The 13,062-nt window shown below is 42.5% G+C and overlaps 1 long non-coding RNA gene across 2 annotated transcripts in view; it reads right to left on the bottom strand.

The window, feature by feature from the left end:
* Positions 1 to 3,713: 3,713 nt before the first annotated feature.
* The window catches only part of LOC122174473 (uncharacterized), a 234,530-nt gene continuing 225,181 nt past the window's right edge, over positions 3,714 to 13,062 (bottom strand). For both annotated transcript variants that reach the window (XR_010600850.1, XR_010600849.1), the window contains one exon: positions 3,714 to 5,163. This is a non-coding gene — a long non-coding RNA (uncharacterized LOC122174473). The remainder of the gene's footprint in view (positions 5,164 to 13,062) is intronic.

Here is a 13,062-nt window from a genome sequence, read left to right on the forward strand (position 1 = left end):
TGCCAGAATTTAAAAAAATAGACACAAAACTGTAGTCAGCTGCTGTCTCTCATCTCAGCGTGATGAGATGGGCTGGGCTGGAGCTTGGGCTCTGAAACCCACTGGCTGCCCCAGTTTTCACAGTCGGAACTCCAGCATCAGCCTGAACGTCAAAGTAACATCCGAAGAAGTGGGCTGTAGCCCACGAAAGCTTATGCTCTAATAAATGTGTTAGTCTCTAAGGTGCCACAAGTACTCCTGTTCTTTTTGCGGATACAGACTAACACAGCTGCTACTCTGAAAAAGTAACACCTGCACAGCTATTTGTAGCATTCTAGAACAAGTCTGTTGACCCAGGCTCTGACACTCCCTCCCATCAGCTGTGTAGACATACCCAAAGATGCTACCACAATACAGGTAGCCCAGTTGGACTCCGGCATAATGGCTACTGCCACTCCTGGGTAGGGATGCATCTCCTCTCAGGAGATGTGCCTTCAGCCACAACAATTGAATTTATTTATTTATTTTTAAATTTAACTCAGGGAGAAGGAATCCTGCAGGCTCTCATGCTGCCACATCCAACTGTTTTCTGGCAGGAAGTCAAGTAAGCTTCATTCTGAAAGGCAAACAGCATTTTGCACTAATACACGCTACTTCTGTTTGAAATTACACTAGGCAAAAAAATGCCAAAAATGAAAAACTCCAATTTTAATTTACATACTACAGAAGTTCAGTCCTTTTTGTACCATGTCTTGGTTATTAGGCTTAGACTCCCTCCAGGGAATCAGTGACTCTGAAAAAGATTTAGAGTCATGGTGGACAATCAGCTGAACATGAGCTTCCATGCGACACTGTGGCCAAAAAAGCTAATGGGATCCTGGGATGCATAAACAGGGGACTATAGAGTAAGAGTAGAGAAGCTCTTTTACTTCAGGATTTGCCACTGGTGCAACTGCTGCTGGAATCCTGTGTCCAGCTCTGGTGCCCACAATTCAAGAAGGAAGTTGATAAATTGGAGAGGTGTCAGAGAAATCATGAAAGTGTTTTAGCCAACAAGATGGAATTCTTTATTACATCTTGCCCTAACAGATAAAGAGAAAGTGACCACAGAAATTAAAATTAATGGTAGCTTAGGTTTATAATAATGGTTTCATCAGTTTATAATGTGCAAGCAAAATAAAGGCCAAATTAGTAATTGCTATGCTTGGTACAGTAATAGGGCCAATTTCACAAAGCTGAAAACAGTTATGAACCAAATCAGCTGGGAGGAAGAATCTAATCCAAAAATGTGCATGATAGTCTAGAATCATTTTAAAACACCTTACTAGATGCCTGAAAAGCCTCAATCCCACAATTGAGGAAAAAGGCTGTGCTGGTTAAAAAAATCTAACCAGATTTAGAGGGGAAGTGAAGGCAGCTATAAAAATTTAAAAATAATATGTAACAAATGGAAGAAAGGGGAAGTTGATAGCAATGAATATAAATCAGATGTTAGGAAATGTAAAAATTGATAAGGGAAGTAAATGGACACAAGGAAAAACCTATGGTTACAGTTAAGGACAATAAGGAATTTTTAAAATATATTGGAAACAAAAAGAATCCTGACAATAGTATTGGTCCGTTACTAGAAGGAAATGGTAGAATTATCAATAATAATTGATTATCTGCAGAAAAGGCAGAAGTGTTCAATAAATACTTTTGTTTTCTATTTAGTGGAAAAACGGATTATATACTCATCATATGATAACTATCTTTCCATTCCGTTAATATCTCTGGAAGATGTTAAACAAAATTAGACATTTTAAAATCAGCAGGTCCATATAACCTGCATCCAAGAGTTTAAAAGAGCTGGCTGAGGAGCTCACTGGACAGTTAATATTGATTTTCTATAAGGATTGGAGCACTGGGGATGTTCCAGAAGACTGGAAGAAAGCTAATGTGCCGATTTTAAAAAAGCACGATGAACTGGATAATTATAGGTCCGGCAGTCTGATATCAATCCCATGAAAATAATGGAGCAGCTGATATGGGACTTAATGGAGGGTAATGTAATTAATGCAAATCAGCATGAGTTTATGGAATATATCAAGTTAGTTTGACAGGATATATCTTTTTAATGAGATTACAAGTTTGGTTAATAAAAGTAACAGTATTGATGCATGGTACTTAGACTTCCGTAAAGCATTTGACTTGGTACCACAAAACATTTTGATTAGTGCTAGTATCCACAAGTCAAGAAAGAGATTGAGAAATTGGAGAAGATTCAGAGAAGAGCCAAAAGAATGATTCAAGGATTTGAAAACATGCCTTATAGTGATGAGCTCCTTGAGTCTATCTATGTAGCTTGACAAAGAGAAGGTTAAGGGATGACTTGTGGTTTGAGCATTGGCCTGCTTAAACCCAGGGTTGTGAGTTCAATCTTTGAGGGGGCCATTTAGGGATCTGGGGCAAAAATCTGTCTGGGGATTGGTCCTGCTTTGAGCAGGGGGTTGGACTAGATGACTTCCTGAGGTCCCTTTCAACCCTGATAGTCTATGACAGTGGTTCTAAGAACAAATATTTAATAATGAAAAATAGAGCTGGAAGTTGAAGCTAGACAAATTCAGACTGGAAATAAGGTGTAGTATTTTAAAGAGTGAGAGTAATTAGCCATTAGAACAGGTTACCAAGGATTGTGGTGGATTCTCCATCACTGGCAAGTTTTAAATCAAGACAATGTTCTTCTACAAGATCTGCTCTAGGAATTATGTTGGGGTAGTTCTCTGGCCTGTGTTATACAGGTGGTCAGACAAGATGATCTCAATGGCCCCTTCCCACCCTGGGACCTATGAAAAAAATGAGGCTACCCTGATTCCCAACCCCATGCTCATTCCTCCAGCCTTCATTAAGTGTATAGGGCAGAGTAAATCTGTGCTAGCTGAGGCCTCAGATTTTCAGGCACTGTCATCTTTAGCCACAGGCAAATCCATTTAAAGTAGACAAACAGTTTTCTTTTCAACACTTAGTCTATTGAACTTTGTGGTTCAATGAATGTTTAATGTCTATGCATCAGTGAAACTTCCTCTTTTAAACTGAAAATTCAAGACTGCCTGAATGCTGAAACTTTTTTGTAGTGCACTTCAAAGTGTTGAGACAACTCATCAGGTTTGTCACTGGAAGTGAATAATCACAGTTGTGAGTCTATACCGAGAGATTCCCTCTAAACCTCTATGGTGAAATAAAGAAATAATCAATCAGACAACTTTGAAATCATTTTTGATTTTATCACTCAGAGCATCAGCTATGACTCTGAGATGCTTCAAACATTAAATATACTTTACACAGTTTTAGGAAAATCATGAAACATTCTGAGAAATTATCTGGGAACGTAATGCTGCTGAACAGTTTCTTTCATTTTCTGCCCAAAGAGCAGTTATCAGATTCGTACCTTAGCAGGACAGGACATAACAACAATAAAATCGACTCCATTTCTAGATAAAGTAGTGGGCACTGGGCTGGAGGTTAGAAGGCCTCTCCAAATCTCACAAGCCTGGGCACCGACTTTCCCCCAGCTCAGTGTGTGCTCAACCCCCCACCACACAAATCCCTGGCCCCACCCCTGCCCCGCCTCTTCCCGCCCCTGAATCACCCTCGCCCCACCCCCATTCCACCCCTTCCCTAAAGTCCCCGCCCCACCCCGCCTTTTCCCACCTTAGCCCTGCCCCCATTCCACTCCCTTCCCCCAAGTCCCCACCTTTTCTCCGCCTCCTCCCCTGAGTGTGCCGCGTCCCCGCTCCTCCCCCTCCCTCGCAGAAACTCCTAAGTGCCGCCAAACAGCTGTTAGGCATCAGGGGGGCAGGAAGCACTGGGAGGGAGGGAGAGAGTGGGGACGCGACACGCTGCGGGCGAGAGACAGAGGCAAGGAGGGGTTGGGGGCAGGGAGAGCTTGGTTGCCAGTGGGTGTGGAGCACCCGCTAATTTTTCCCCGTGGGTGCTCCAACTCCGGAGCACCCATGGAGTTGGCGCCTATGCTCACAAGAGCAGTCCAGCCAATCAGTGACTGGATTTGTACTCCTGGTCTTGTGACCTGTGTGATCAGCCGTTTGGAGTCACTCCTCACTCCTACTAGTGACACTGCTGGGCTGGCTTATTTATAAACTCTCTGGGCCTGACTTAAATCTCACTTACATCAGCATAAATCAGGAGTTACTCCACTGAATTCAATGGAGCATAGAATCAAAGAAGTTTAGGGTTGGAAGAGACCTCGGAGATCATCTAGTCCAACCTCCTGCTCAAGGCAGGACCAAACCCAACCTAAATCATTCCAGCCGGGGCTTTGACAAACTGGGCCTTAAAAACCTCTAAGGATGGAGATTCCATCACCTCCCTAGGTAGCCCATTCCAGTGCTTCACCACCCTCCTAATGAAGTAGATTTTCCTAATATCCAACCTAGACCTCCCTCACTGCAACTTGAGACCATTGCTTCTTGTTCTGTCAATGCTGGATGAGTTTGCCCAGTGTAAAACCAGTTGGGTGGCAGTGTTTCCCTAAACCCACCACCACCACCCTACTAGGAGATGCTGTTCTTGTTCCAAAACCAGCCAGACAAAGAGGACTTTGGTCTCACCCCACTGGCTAACCACAAGTCACACAAGCAATTCCCTTAGACACTCCAGTTTCCCAGTATCATCACCAGTGCCACTCATTATGGGGACAAATGGTTATGAAAACCAATACCCCAGTAAAGGAAAAAAAAGGTTCTCTCAATTCCAAAGGACCAAGCCCCAGACCCAGGTCAATATACAACTCAGATTTTACCCACAATTCACGATATTGCCAATTCTTTAGAATCTAAAATCTAAAGGTTTATTCACAAAAGGAAAAAGATATAGATGAGAGATAGAATTGGTTAAATGGAATCAATTCCATACAGAAATGGCAAAGTTCTTGGTTCAGACTTGTAACAGCGATAGAATAAACTGCAGGTTCAAATTTGCCCCCTTTGCCCTTCATATTATTCTCCCAGGGGATCCTGCCCATCCGTTCCCTGAGGGAGTCAAAGTCTGCTTTTCTGAAGTCCAGGGTCCGTATTCTGCTGCTCTCCTTTCTTCCTTGTGTCAGGATCCTGAACTCGACCATCTCATGGTCACTGCCTCCCAGGTTCCCATGCACAGGAAGTTGGCCAATACGGCTGCATGGCGTGCCTGGACAAGACAAAAGGTGGAACATGCCATTGGTGGCTCTTGTGTTCACACATCGTGATAAAGAGAGCTGGGCACAACTCAGAATTTCTGTCCCACTAGAGAGTCTCCCATTTAAAAAAAGAAAAAAAAAGATTCTTCTTGGAACAAATTGGAAATTTTGAAATTTCCAGAAGAAGGGAAATCCTTTAAATATCAGTTAAGAGAAATATTTTTATTTCCAGTCAGTTTTTTCAAAACTAAACAGAGCATCCATCTGCCTTGACTCCATGGGTGTCACCCAGAGCTGTGGGAGTCCCCCTACGTGGTGCAGGGAGCCTGGAAGTTCTGAGTGCCCCATCTTGAGCTGAGACTCTCCAGATCACTGCCACAAATCTGGGAGCTGGAGGCCCTGGGTCCCCAGCCTTGGGGCAGTCCACATGGTGGAGGTTTCCTGGAACCACAGATCCTGGAAGCCTGTGATCCCCAGAAGCCCACCAGGCGAGCTGAGGGGTTTCTGGTGGAACCTGCCCAGTTTCAGCAGAAGTTTGTTGCAATTGTAATGTTTCTGCAAAAGCATTTTGGTTTAGACAAATCCTCATTTTCCATCAAAAAATGTTTAGGCAGAAGATTCCCAAATAGCTCTAGTAATGCAGTACTTTCATTTTAACCTGCAGCAGTGTCAGTCTGTTCAAATTTCAAGCTAACACAAATTATTTGAATGGGTGACTGCTTCATGGATTTCTTGAGCAAGCAGAAATTTCCATTTTTGCTGTAAAATATCCTTCACCAGAAGCCAGAGTGCAAACGTTATGAGAACAGGAGAGAGATGAAAATGGAGAAGACAGGAGCCCCCCAAAATAAAGGCATGTGGGGGAAATGCTGCAGAGGCACCATCTCCACATCCATGTTCTGTAGCACAGAGTCACTGGGGTTTCACCCACTCTTGCTGAAAGAGGTAAAGGGGCTAGGCTGGCCAAGTTTGTCTCCGGAGGGGTCCAAATGAGAAAAATCACACTGGTTTAACTAAATGTTGGATAGTAAATGGAGTTAGGCAAACCAGTATTAATCCCAGTTGAGACACTTTTAATCCATTTTAAACCAGATTTACTGAAGTTTAGTTTAAGTCAAGTAGGAAACAGTTTGGACTAACCTGAAAAGTCAAACTAAAATAAAACCACACCCAAACAGTGGTTTGCACTGATTTGATAACTTATTTATGTTCAATTGTGGCGATTTTGTGGAGATGACAAGGTCTTAGAGTCCTCGACTCCTTCACTAGCCAGAACTGCCCAATACTGAAAAACGAGCTGTTTGCGCTGACAAGATTAGCCTTTTTCTCGATCTCACGGCTATTTCTCAGATCATGTCACTGGAGTTCATCAGAAAGATATGGAAATCAGACTCCTAAAGGGAAGTAAAATGTTCCTGTCCCAATAAACATGGAGCTGGTACAGGCTAAAAATCTGCATATCTTCAAAATGGCATAGTTCAACCAGCCCTTGCAGCAAAGCTTTTTCCCCTTGGCCAGTTAATTTGAATACTTCCTGCACTGGTAAATCACGGTGGCTCATGCACAAATGCATGATTAATTAATTAGGTGGCAGAGACATAGTGAAGCCTGAAACCTATGCAATCATTACAACGGATTTATTTAAGAGAAGCTTAAGCACCATATGCTGGTGAGTGGAACAAACAAACTTTTCAATTACATTGTAGATGGTTAACAGACTAATTTAACTAACTCCACCTACACTGTAGTTTGAACTTATATAAGATGACAGTCCCTCACTGTTACACACACAAAACAACACTAGCCAATGACTAGAATATGGATAGTAGGAGAAATAGGAGGAATTGGCAATAATGCTGAGAGAGTAGTTGGTGTTGTGGAGCAGTCTCCTGAGCCCCTCATGCACAGTGACCATTGCATCTGACCTGTCCTTTTTAACCCCCCCAAATCAAAACAAAAGACCCCTGCAGGAAGACGAGCTTCACACCACCCATAGAGTTATTTTGGAGGGCCCCCTGAGCACTGATTTTGATGAACAATGGTTTGTTATGGGCCCTCCCCCCAAATCTAAGATGACAGCACCTGCAGAGACAAGCTGAGATCAGGATCAGTTGTGGCATACATTAAAACAACATAGCCACTTTGCAAACTTCTGTATGCACATGCACAACATGTTAACTGGATTTACTATGCAAATTACTGAGTCCTGGAGGATTAGGCTGGTGAAACAGAGCGGTCAGTGGGAAAATTCAGACCCTATGGGACCTTGAAAGCAGGTAAAGCAGAAATAACATTAGAGTTGTGGGTATTCTCAAGAATGTAAGAAAGCTTTGATCCATGGAGTTTATTCAATCCTTCTTGAAGGAGGCCCTGAAATTCCTTCTTACGCTGACCTGGAGGTAGAGAAAGCACACAAGACTCTGGCCCCTAAACCTGCACAGGGGAATGGACCCCGAACATTTATTGGTTAAGGAGAAGCTACTCAGGCAGGCTGGAGAGCCCAGTAAGTGAGAATGGAGCACCCGCCTGCCTGAATAATGTTATTCCAGGACCAAGCCAGGGAGATCATTGAAAGAAGAGCATGTTTTACTCAATCCAGACACTGGCCAGGCAAAAAACATCATTCAATACTGTGACACTCTGTACCTCAGAGTAACACCTTGGAACCCTCATATTCACCACTATCATATAATTATGTGTTTTGTACATAGGATGCCTTGTAAGGTTTCATTTTAAAAGTTTTGATCTGTTGAACATTAATATCCTGTTGGATTGTATGTACTATCATTGTATATGAATTATTGCTATATATGTTACTGAAATACCTTGTGAGGTTGGGAACACTCACAACTGGCCCTTTCAGGTACAATAATGGAGTAACCAAACAGCACTGATGGTTCATCAACACGGATCAAGGAAAGAATCCACCATTCCAGAGACTTTTCAGAGGCAGCACATATACAATGGAGACTGCTTGACTAGTGGGGACTGCCTGATCCCCATGTAGCAGCAAAAGATCTTTCAAGCAAACTGGAAGAACACATAAAAGTAACCAACTTTGATCTCTATGTTTGCTACTTATAATTACTTAAAATCTATTTTTCTGTAGTTAATAAACCTGTTTTATATTTTACCTAAAACAGTGTGTTTTGGTTGAAGTGCTTGTGAAATCTCAGCTCAGTTTACAAAGCCTGGTGTGTGTCCTCTCCACATCGAGGGAGGGGTGAACTCAATAATGAACTTACACGGGCCAGGGTTCTGACCAGCACATGGTGGTATACCCTGCGGTGCAAGTCTGGGGAGCTGGGGGGAACAGGCTGAAGCCTCTAGTTGGTTCATGAGTGGCTGGGAGATCATTCATGTTATGCTGTTGGGTGTGTCCCTGCCTGTGGATAGCCGTAAAAGGGCAGCACCTGTCAGAGGTTTGTAGCTTGCCAATAGCATCACAGAGCACGATAGATACCCCAGGTGGTGGGACAGAAGGCTCAGTGGTCCCACAGTCCAGGTTGCACCCCGGGGACCTGTCACAAATACTTTATGCAGTACCCTGCATGTGGGGCATTATGGGCATCATTCACACCTTCCAGGATCCATGCCTTGCAGAAGCCTTTATTAACCCCATTCATCAAACCCCATTTAAGTGACTCTTCTTGCAATATTACAGAATGCATGTGTGAACTCCAGCTGCACTGTCATGTTAGTTTTCCTCTTAGCAGCCTTCTATACATTGCCGGTGACTAGCTTTACTGACCACAGCCTCCCCGTCCTACCACCAGTAGCTAATTGGCATACATATTGAATGTGGAATAGATCCCTCCTACAGACACTCTTCACGCAATTTACCCCCAACTGCTTGACAGAGTTATTTAAGCCCCTTCCCTGGATTTAAGGGAAGGAGTAATTGCAAATGAGGGTTGCACTTGTACCACAGGAACTACAGTGCAGGCAGATATCTGCAAAGTGGTGTTGCACTTGTATCACGGGAATCAAGGTCACAAACATTCTCTTATCCATGAGAGGCAATGGTCTCATGAATGCATTGGACTGGAATGAATTGAAGAAATCAATAGCTACTGGGGATGAGCTACTAGAGGTCTCCTGAATTTTTAAAACCACAAGCTCAAGGATTAAGCACACCAGCAGAGGACATCAGCTTCTTTCCTGGACATAACCTACAAAATGCAGGGATTGCGTGGACACCCCCACCCGCCACACACTCCTTTCTTCCTGACCTGCCTTTACCCTGTTTTGCCCCTCCCTCTCTCCTTTACTTTCCCCCTTCTTCCCCCTCCAATTATCCCATTTCCCCCTATACATGTTCCGCCACCCATCCTCCCGCACCTTACATCTCAGGATCCATAGGAATGGGGTAACATAATGCCTTCTTTTACAGCCAGCTGGAACCTTCGGAGCACAGCTGCACAAGAGCAGAGGGCAAGCCTCCTAAGGATCACACAACACCCAAGCATAGCACAATCCTTCTGTACAAGCTACATACATGACAACACATGGCAAGGGCTCACATCCCCACACAATATCAGTTATCAATTACAGTCAATGTGTCCAATAATATTAATTGTGTCTCCTGAAACATTAATGTGCTAAACCCATTAAAAGGAAAAAATATATTCATCACTTTTAAAACAAAGAGCTGGCATACCAATGCTACAGGAGACCCATTTAACTGACCAAGAGGTACAAACCCTAGAGCAGGACTGGGTGGGAGCAGATATTTTTAGTTCTTATAACTCTAGAGTTAGGGGAGTTACGAAACTGATTCACAAAATATTAACTCTCACGGTCACTGAGCATGAAACAGACCCCCTCCCACACACACAAGGTAGATTTGTAATGGCAAATGGCAATCTAAATGTCTGCATGTTAACCATTATAGCGAGTAAAGAGGTGGGCCTGCCCACTGTCCCCACTAATCTTCAACATAGTGCTGAACCCTCTGGCACATGTAATCTGGGGCTGTGCGGAGAGACAGGTATTAAGATTGGTCATACAGAACAAAACACTATGTTGTATGTAGATGATATGCTGGTCCTACCTTCTGACCCACAATGTTCAATACCCAAATTATTAGAACTTATCAAGGGTTTGGGCACTCGTCTGGATACAAAATTAACTGCAGCAAGTCCGAGGCATTAGGACTAACTAAATATACACAACAGGCCTGCTTAGTAAATTGGATTAGACGGATCACACACAACACAACGGACAATAGACAATAGACATGAAACCCTGAGAAAATCTGAGTCTATTAGGGCGGATTCCTAGGAATGGTCAACAAAAAAAATCCCGTCAGGGGATGTGGAGGGAATATTGCAGGAATACACAGGAATCCAAGCATTGGGTAAATATCTTACCCATTTCCCTTTTCTGATGTATGGCATCTTTGTACTTCTTTTATATATTGGCACCAAGAATTTCGTTATAAGAAAAAAGATTTAAAAAGTTTACTAAATAAAATCATAATAAAAATAATATTGCAGAAAAAGGTTTTCTCCAGAACTGGTTCAGTGTTCCCAAATATTTTCCTTGCAATCCAGTGTGTAGCTGTTGATACAAGAAATTTTGAGCTGCTCTGTTCTGTTTCCTAAGCACAGCTCTGAAAACTGCTTTGCCACCATTAACTGAAATTAAGGGAAGAACTAAAATAAAATGAACTAAATTGGTAAGAAATAGGGTGGAAACAGCAGACCTTGACATTAAGATGCATAAATTAACAATTAGATACATATTAAAAGGGATGAGGTTATTATTTACAGTTTAATAATTTTGGTAATGTGGTATGTGTAAAAACGTTGGCACACAGCCAAGGAGAGTGACTTAGCAGTTTTGGGTTAGCCTATAGCTGGTCTGTTGGACTGCAGTCAGGTAAAGGTCACTCAGGCATGCTCAGTCCAAAATGAGGTGAGGGTCACAGACATCAATAGTAAACAGACCATAATATGAAGACTTGTTATGTAACAGCTTTGATTGACAGCCGAATTTAGCAGTTGTAATTATTCTATAAGTATGGACCAATCAGAGAGGGTTTAAAGGTGATTGGAGGATAGAGTATGCTAATATCAGGTTTGGAAAACAAGCCAATCTGAAAGGGTCTAGTGGCTGGTAAAACTGAATAAAAGACAGGCAGTCAGCAGGCAAAAGTCAGTCAAGATAAGGAGCCGGGAGAAGATTCTATCAGAAAAAAGAAACCCAAAGGAGCGAAGAACAGCAAAGACGACGGCCTGAAAGAAGAAGCAGCAGTCACAGCAGCTGCAGTACCAGGGACAGAACAGAAGGAGCCTTAGACAGAGCAGAGCGAGAGAAGACTTACGAAGGGCAAGCATGCCAACTATAGTGTAAAACAGGAGTAATGAGTATGTGTCTGTAGGTTTGGGTTAATAAAGATGTGTGTTTGTGTTATGAATGTTACATTGTTTCATATGTATAAAGTTTAAGATTCTGTCAGGGACCTCAAATGACTAATCACTGCATGCAGAACACAGCCAGTTAGTGTTGGTCTAACTATGTGATTATGGTTCGGGTACTTTTAACCTGTACCAAGGATTGTTCTAATGGATTTATGTCCGTTTTGATTTATGTTTAGATTAATTGTATCAGGGAAGGTTCGTTACACTAAAAAAAGAAAATACTTTGTTTTGGAAGAACACTGCCTGGGTGTCAATCAATTATATCAGAGGGCTGTATCCATGTCCTCCCAAGGGTAGCAGGTCTAAGCTGTACTGGGAAGTTTTTCCTAAAAGTGTTTTCTGCAGAACCCCGGCAATTCCTCTAGGGTGGGCCCCCTTTCACCTCATAAAAACAGATCAATGAGTCAACTGAAGGGCACCTCTGCTAAGCCCAGGAAGGGGCAATAAGTGAGCTGTTGTGGGGGTACCTTGGATCATTCCTGCTCTGGGTAGGAAATGACCAAATGGGTGCAAGGTCTGGTGTCCACAATTTAAGAAGAACATTGATAAATGGGAGAGGGTTCAGAGAAGAGCCATGGGAAGGATTCAAGGATTAGAAAATTTGCCTTATAGTGTTAGACTCAAGTACTCAGTTTATTCAGGTTAACAAAGGGAAGGTTAAAGGGTGACTTGATCATAGTCTATAAATACCTACATGGGGAGCAAATATTTAATAATGGGCTCTTGAGTGTAACGGAGAAAGGTATAAAAAGATCCAATGGCGGAATTTTAATCTAGACAAATTCAGATAGGAAATAAGGCATAACTTTTGAACAGTGAGAGTAATTAAGCATTGGAACAATTTACCAAGCCTCAGGGTGGATTCTCCATTACTGGCAATTTTTAAATCAAGATTGGAGGCTTTTCGAAAAGATCTGCTCTAGGAATTATTGTGGGGCAGGTCTCTAACCTGTGTTATACAGGAGGTCAGACCAGGTGATCTCAATGGTCTCTTCTGGCCTTGGAATCTAAGAACTTTGAGACTGAGCAATATGCAGGTGCATAAATGTATTTAGCACAGGTGTTCCTGTGACAGATAAACAGGAAAACCACCGTGTTCAGTGACCCTCTATAGCCCACCTTGATCTGTGTAGTGAATGTACCATCAACCATTTCCACAGTCAACAAGACACAGATGCAACACTAAAGTCCATGACACATATTCCAGAATGGACTAGAGCAGCTGTTGGATATTTAAAGGTTTTTCACTGGTAGCATAAGAGATAGAGGCATAAAGATGCTCTTTGAGAACTTCAGAGCTGCTACTACATCAGTAAAAAACAATCTAATTTGAAATTTTATTGCGTCCCAGTCCTCCATACCAAAATACTAGTGGGTTCAATTTAAGATGTAAAGATGTATCTGAAATAGTTACAAATTATGTTTATATTTTTTTCATCAGTCTTCCCTGCAGAGGATGTGGAGGAGATTCCCACAACTGAGTCA

Source organism: Chrysemys picta, chromosome 4, assembly GCF_011386835.1.
Source record: "Chrysemys picta bellii isolate R12L10 chromosome 4, ASM1138683v2, whole genome shotgun sequence".
Taxonomy (NCBI): Eukaryota; Metazoa; Chordata; order Testudines; family Emydidae; genus Chrysemys; species Chrysemys picta.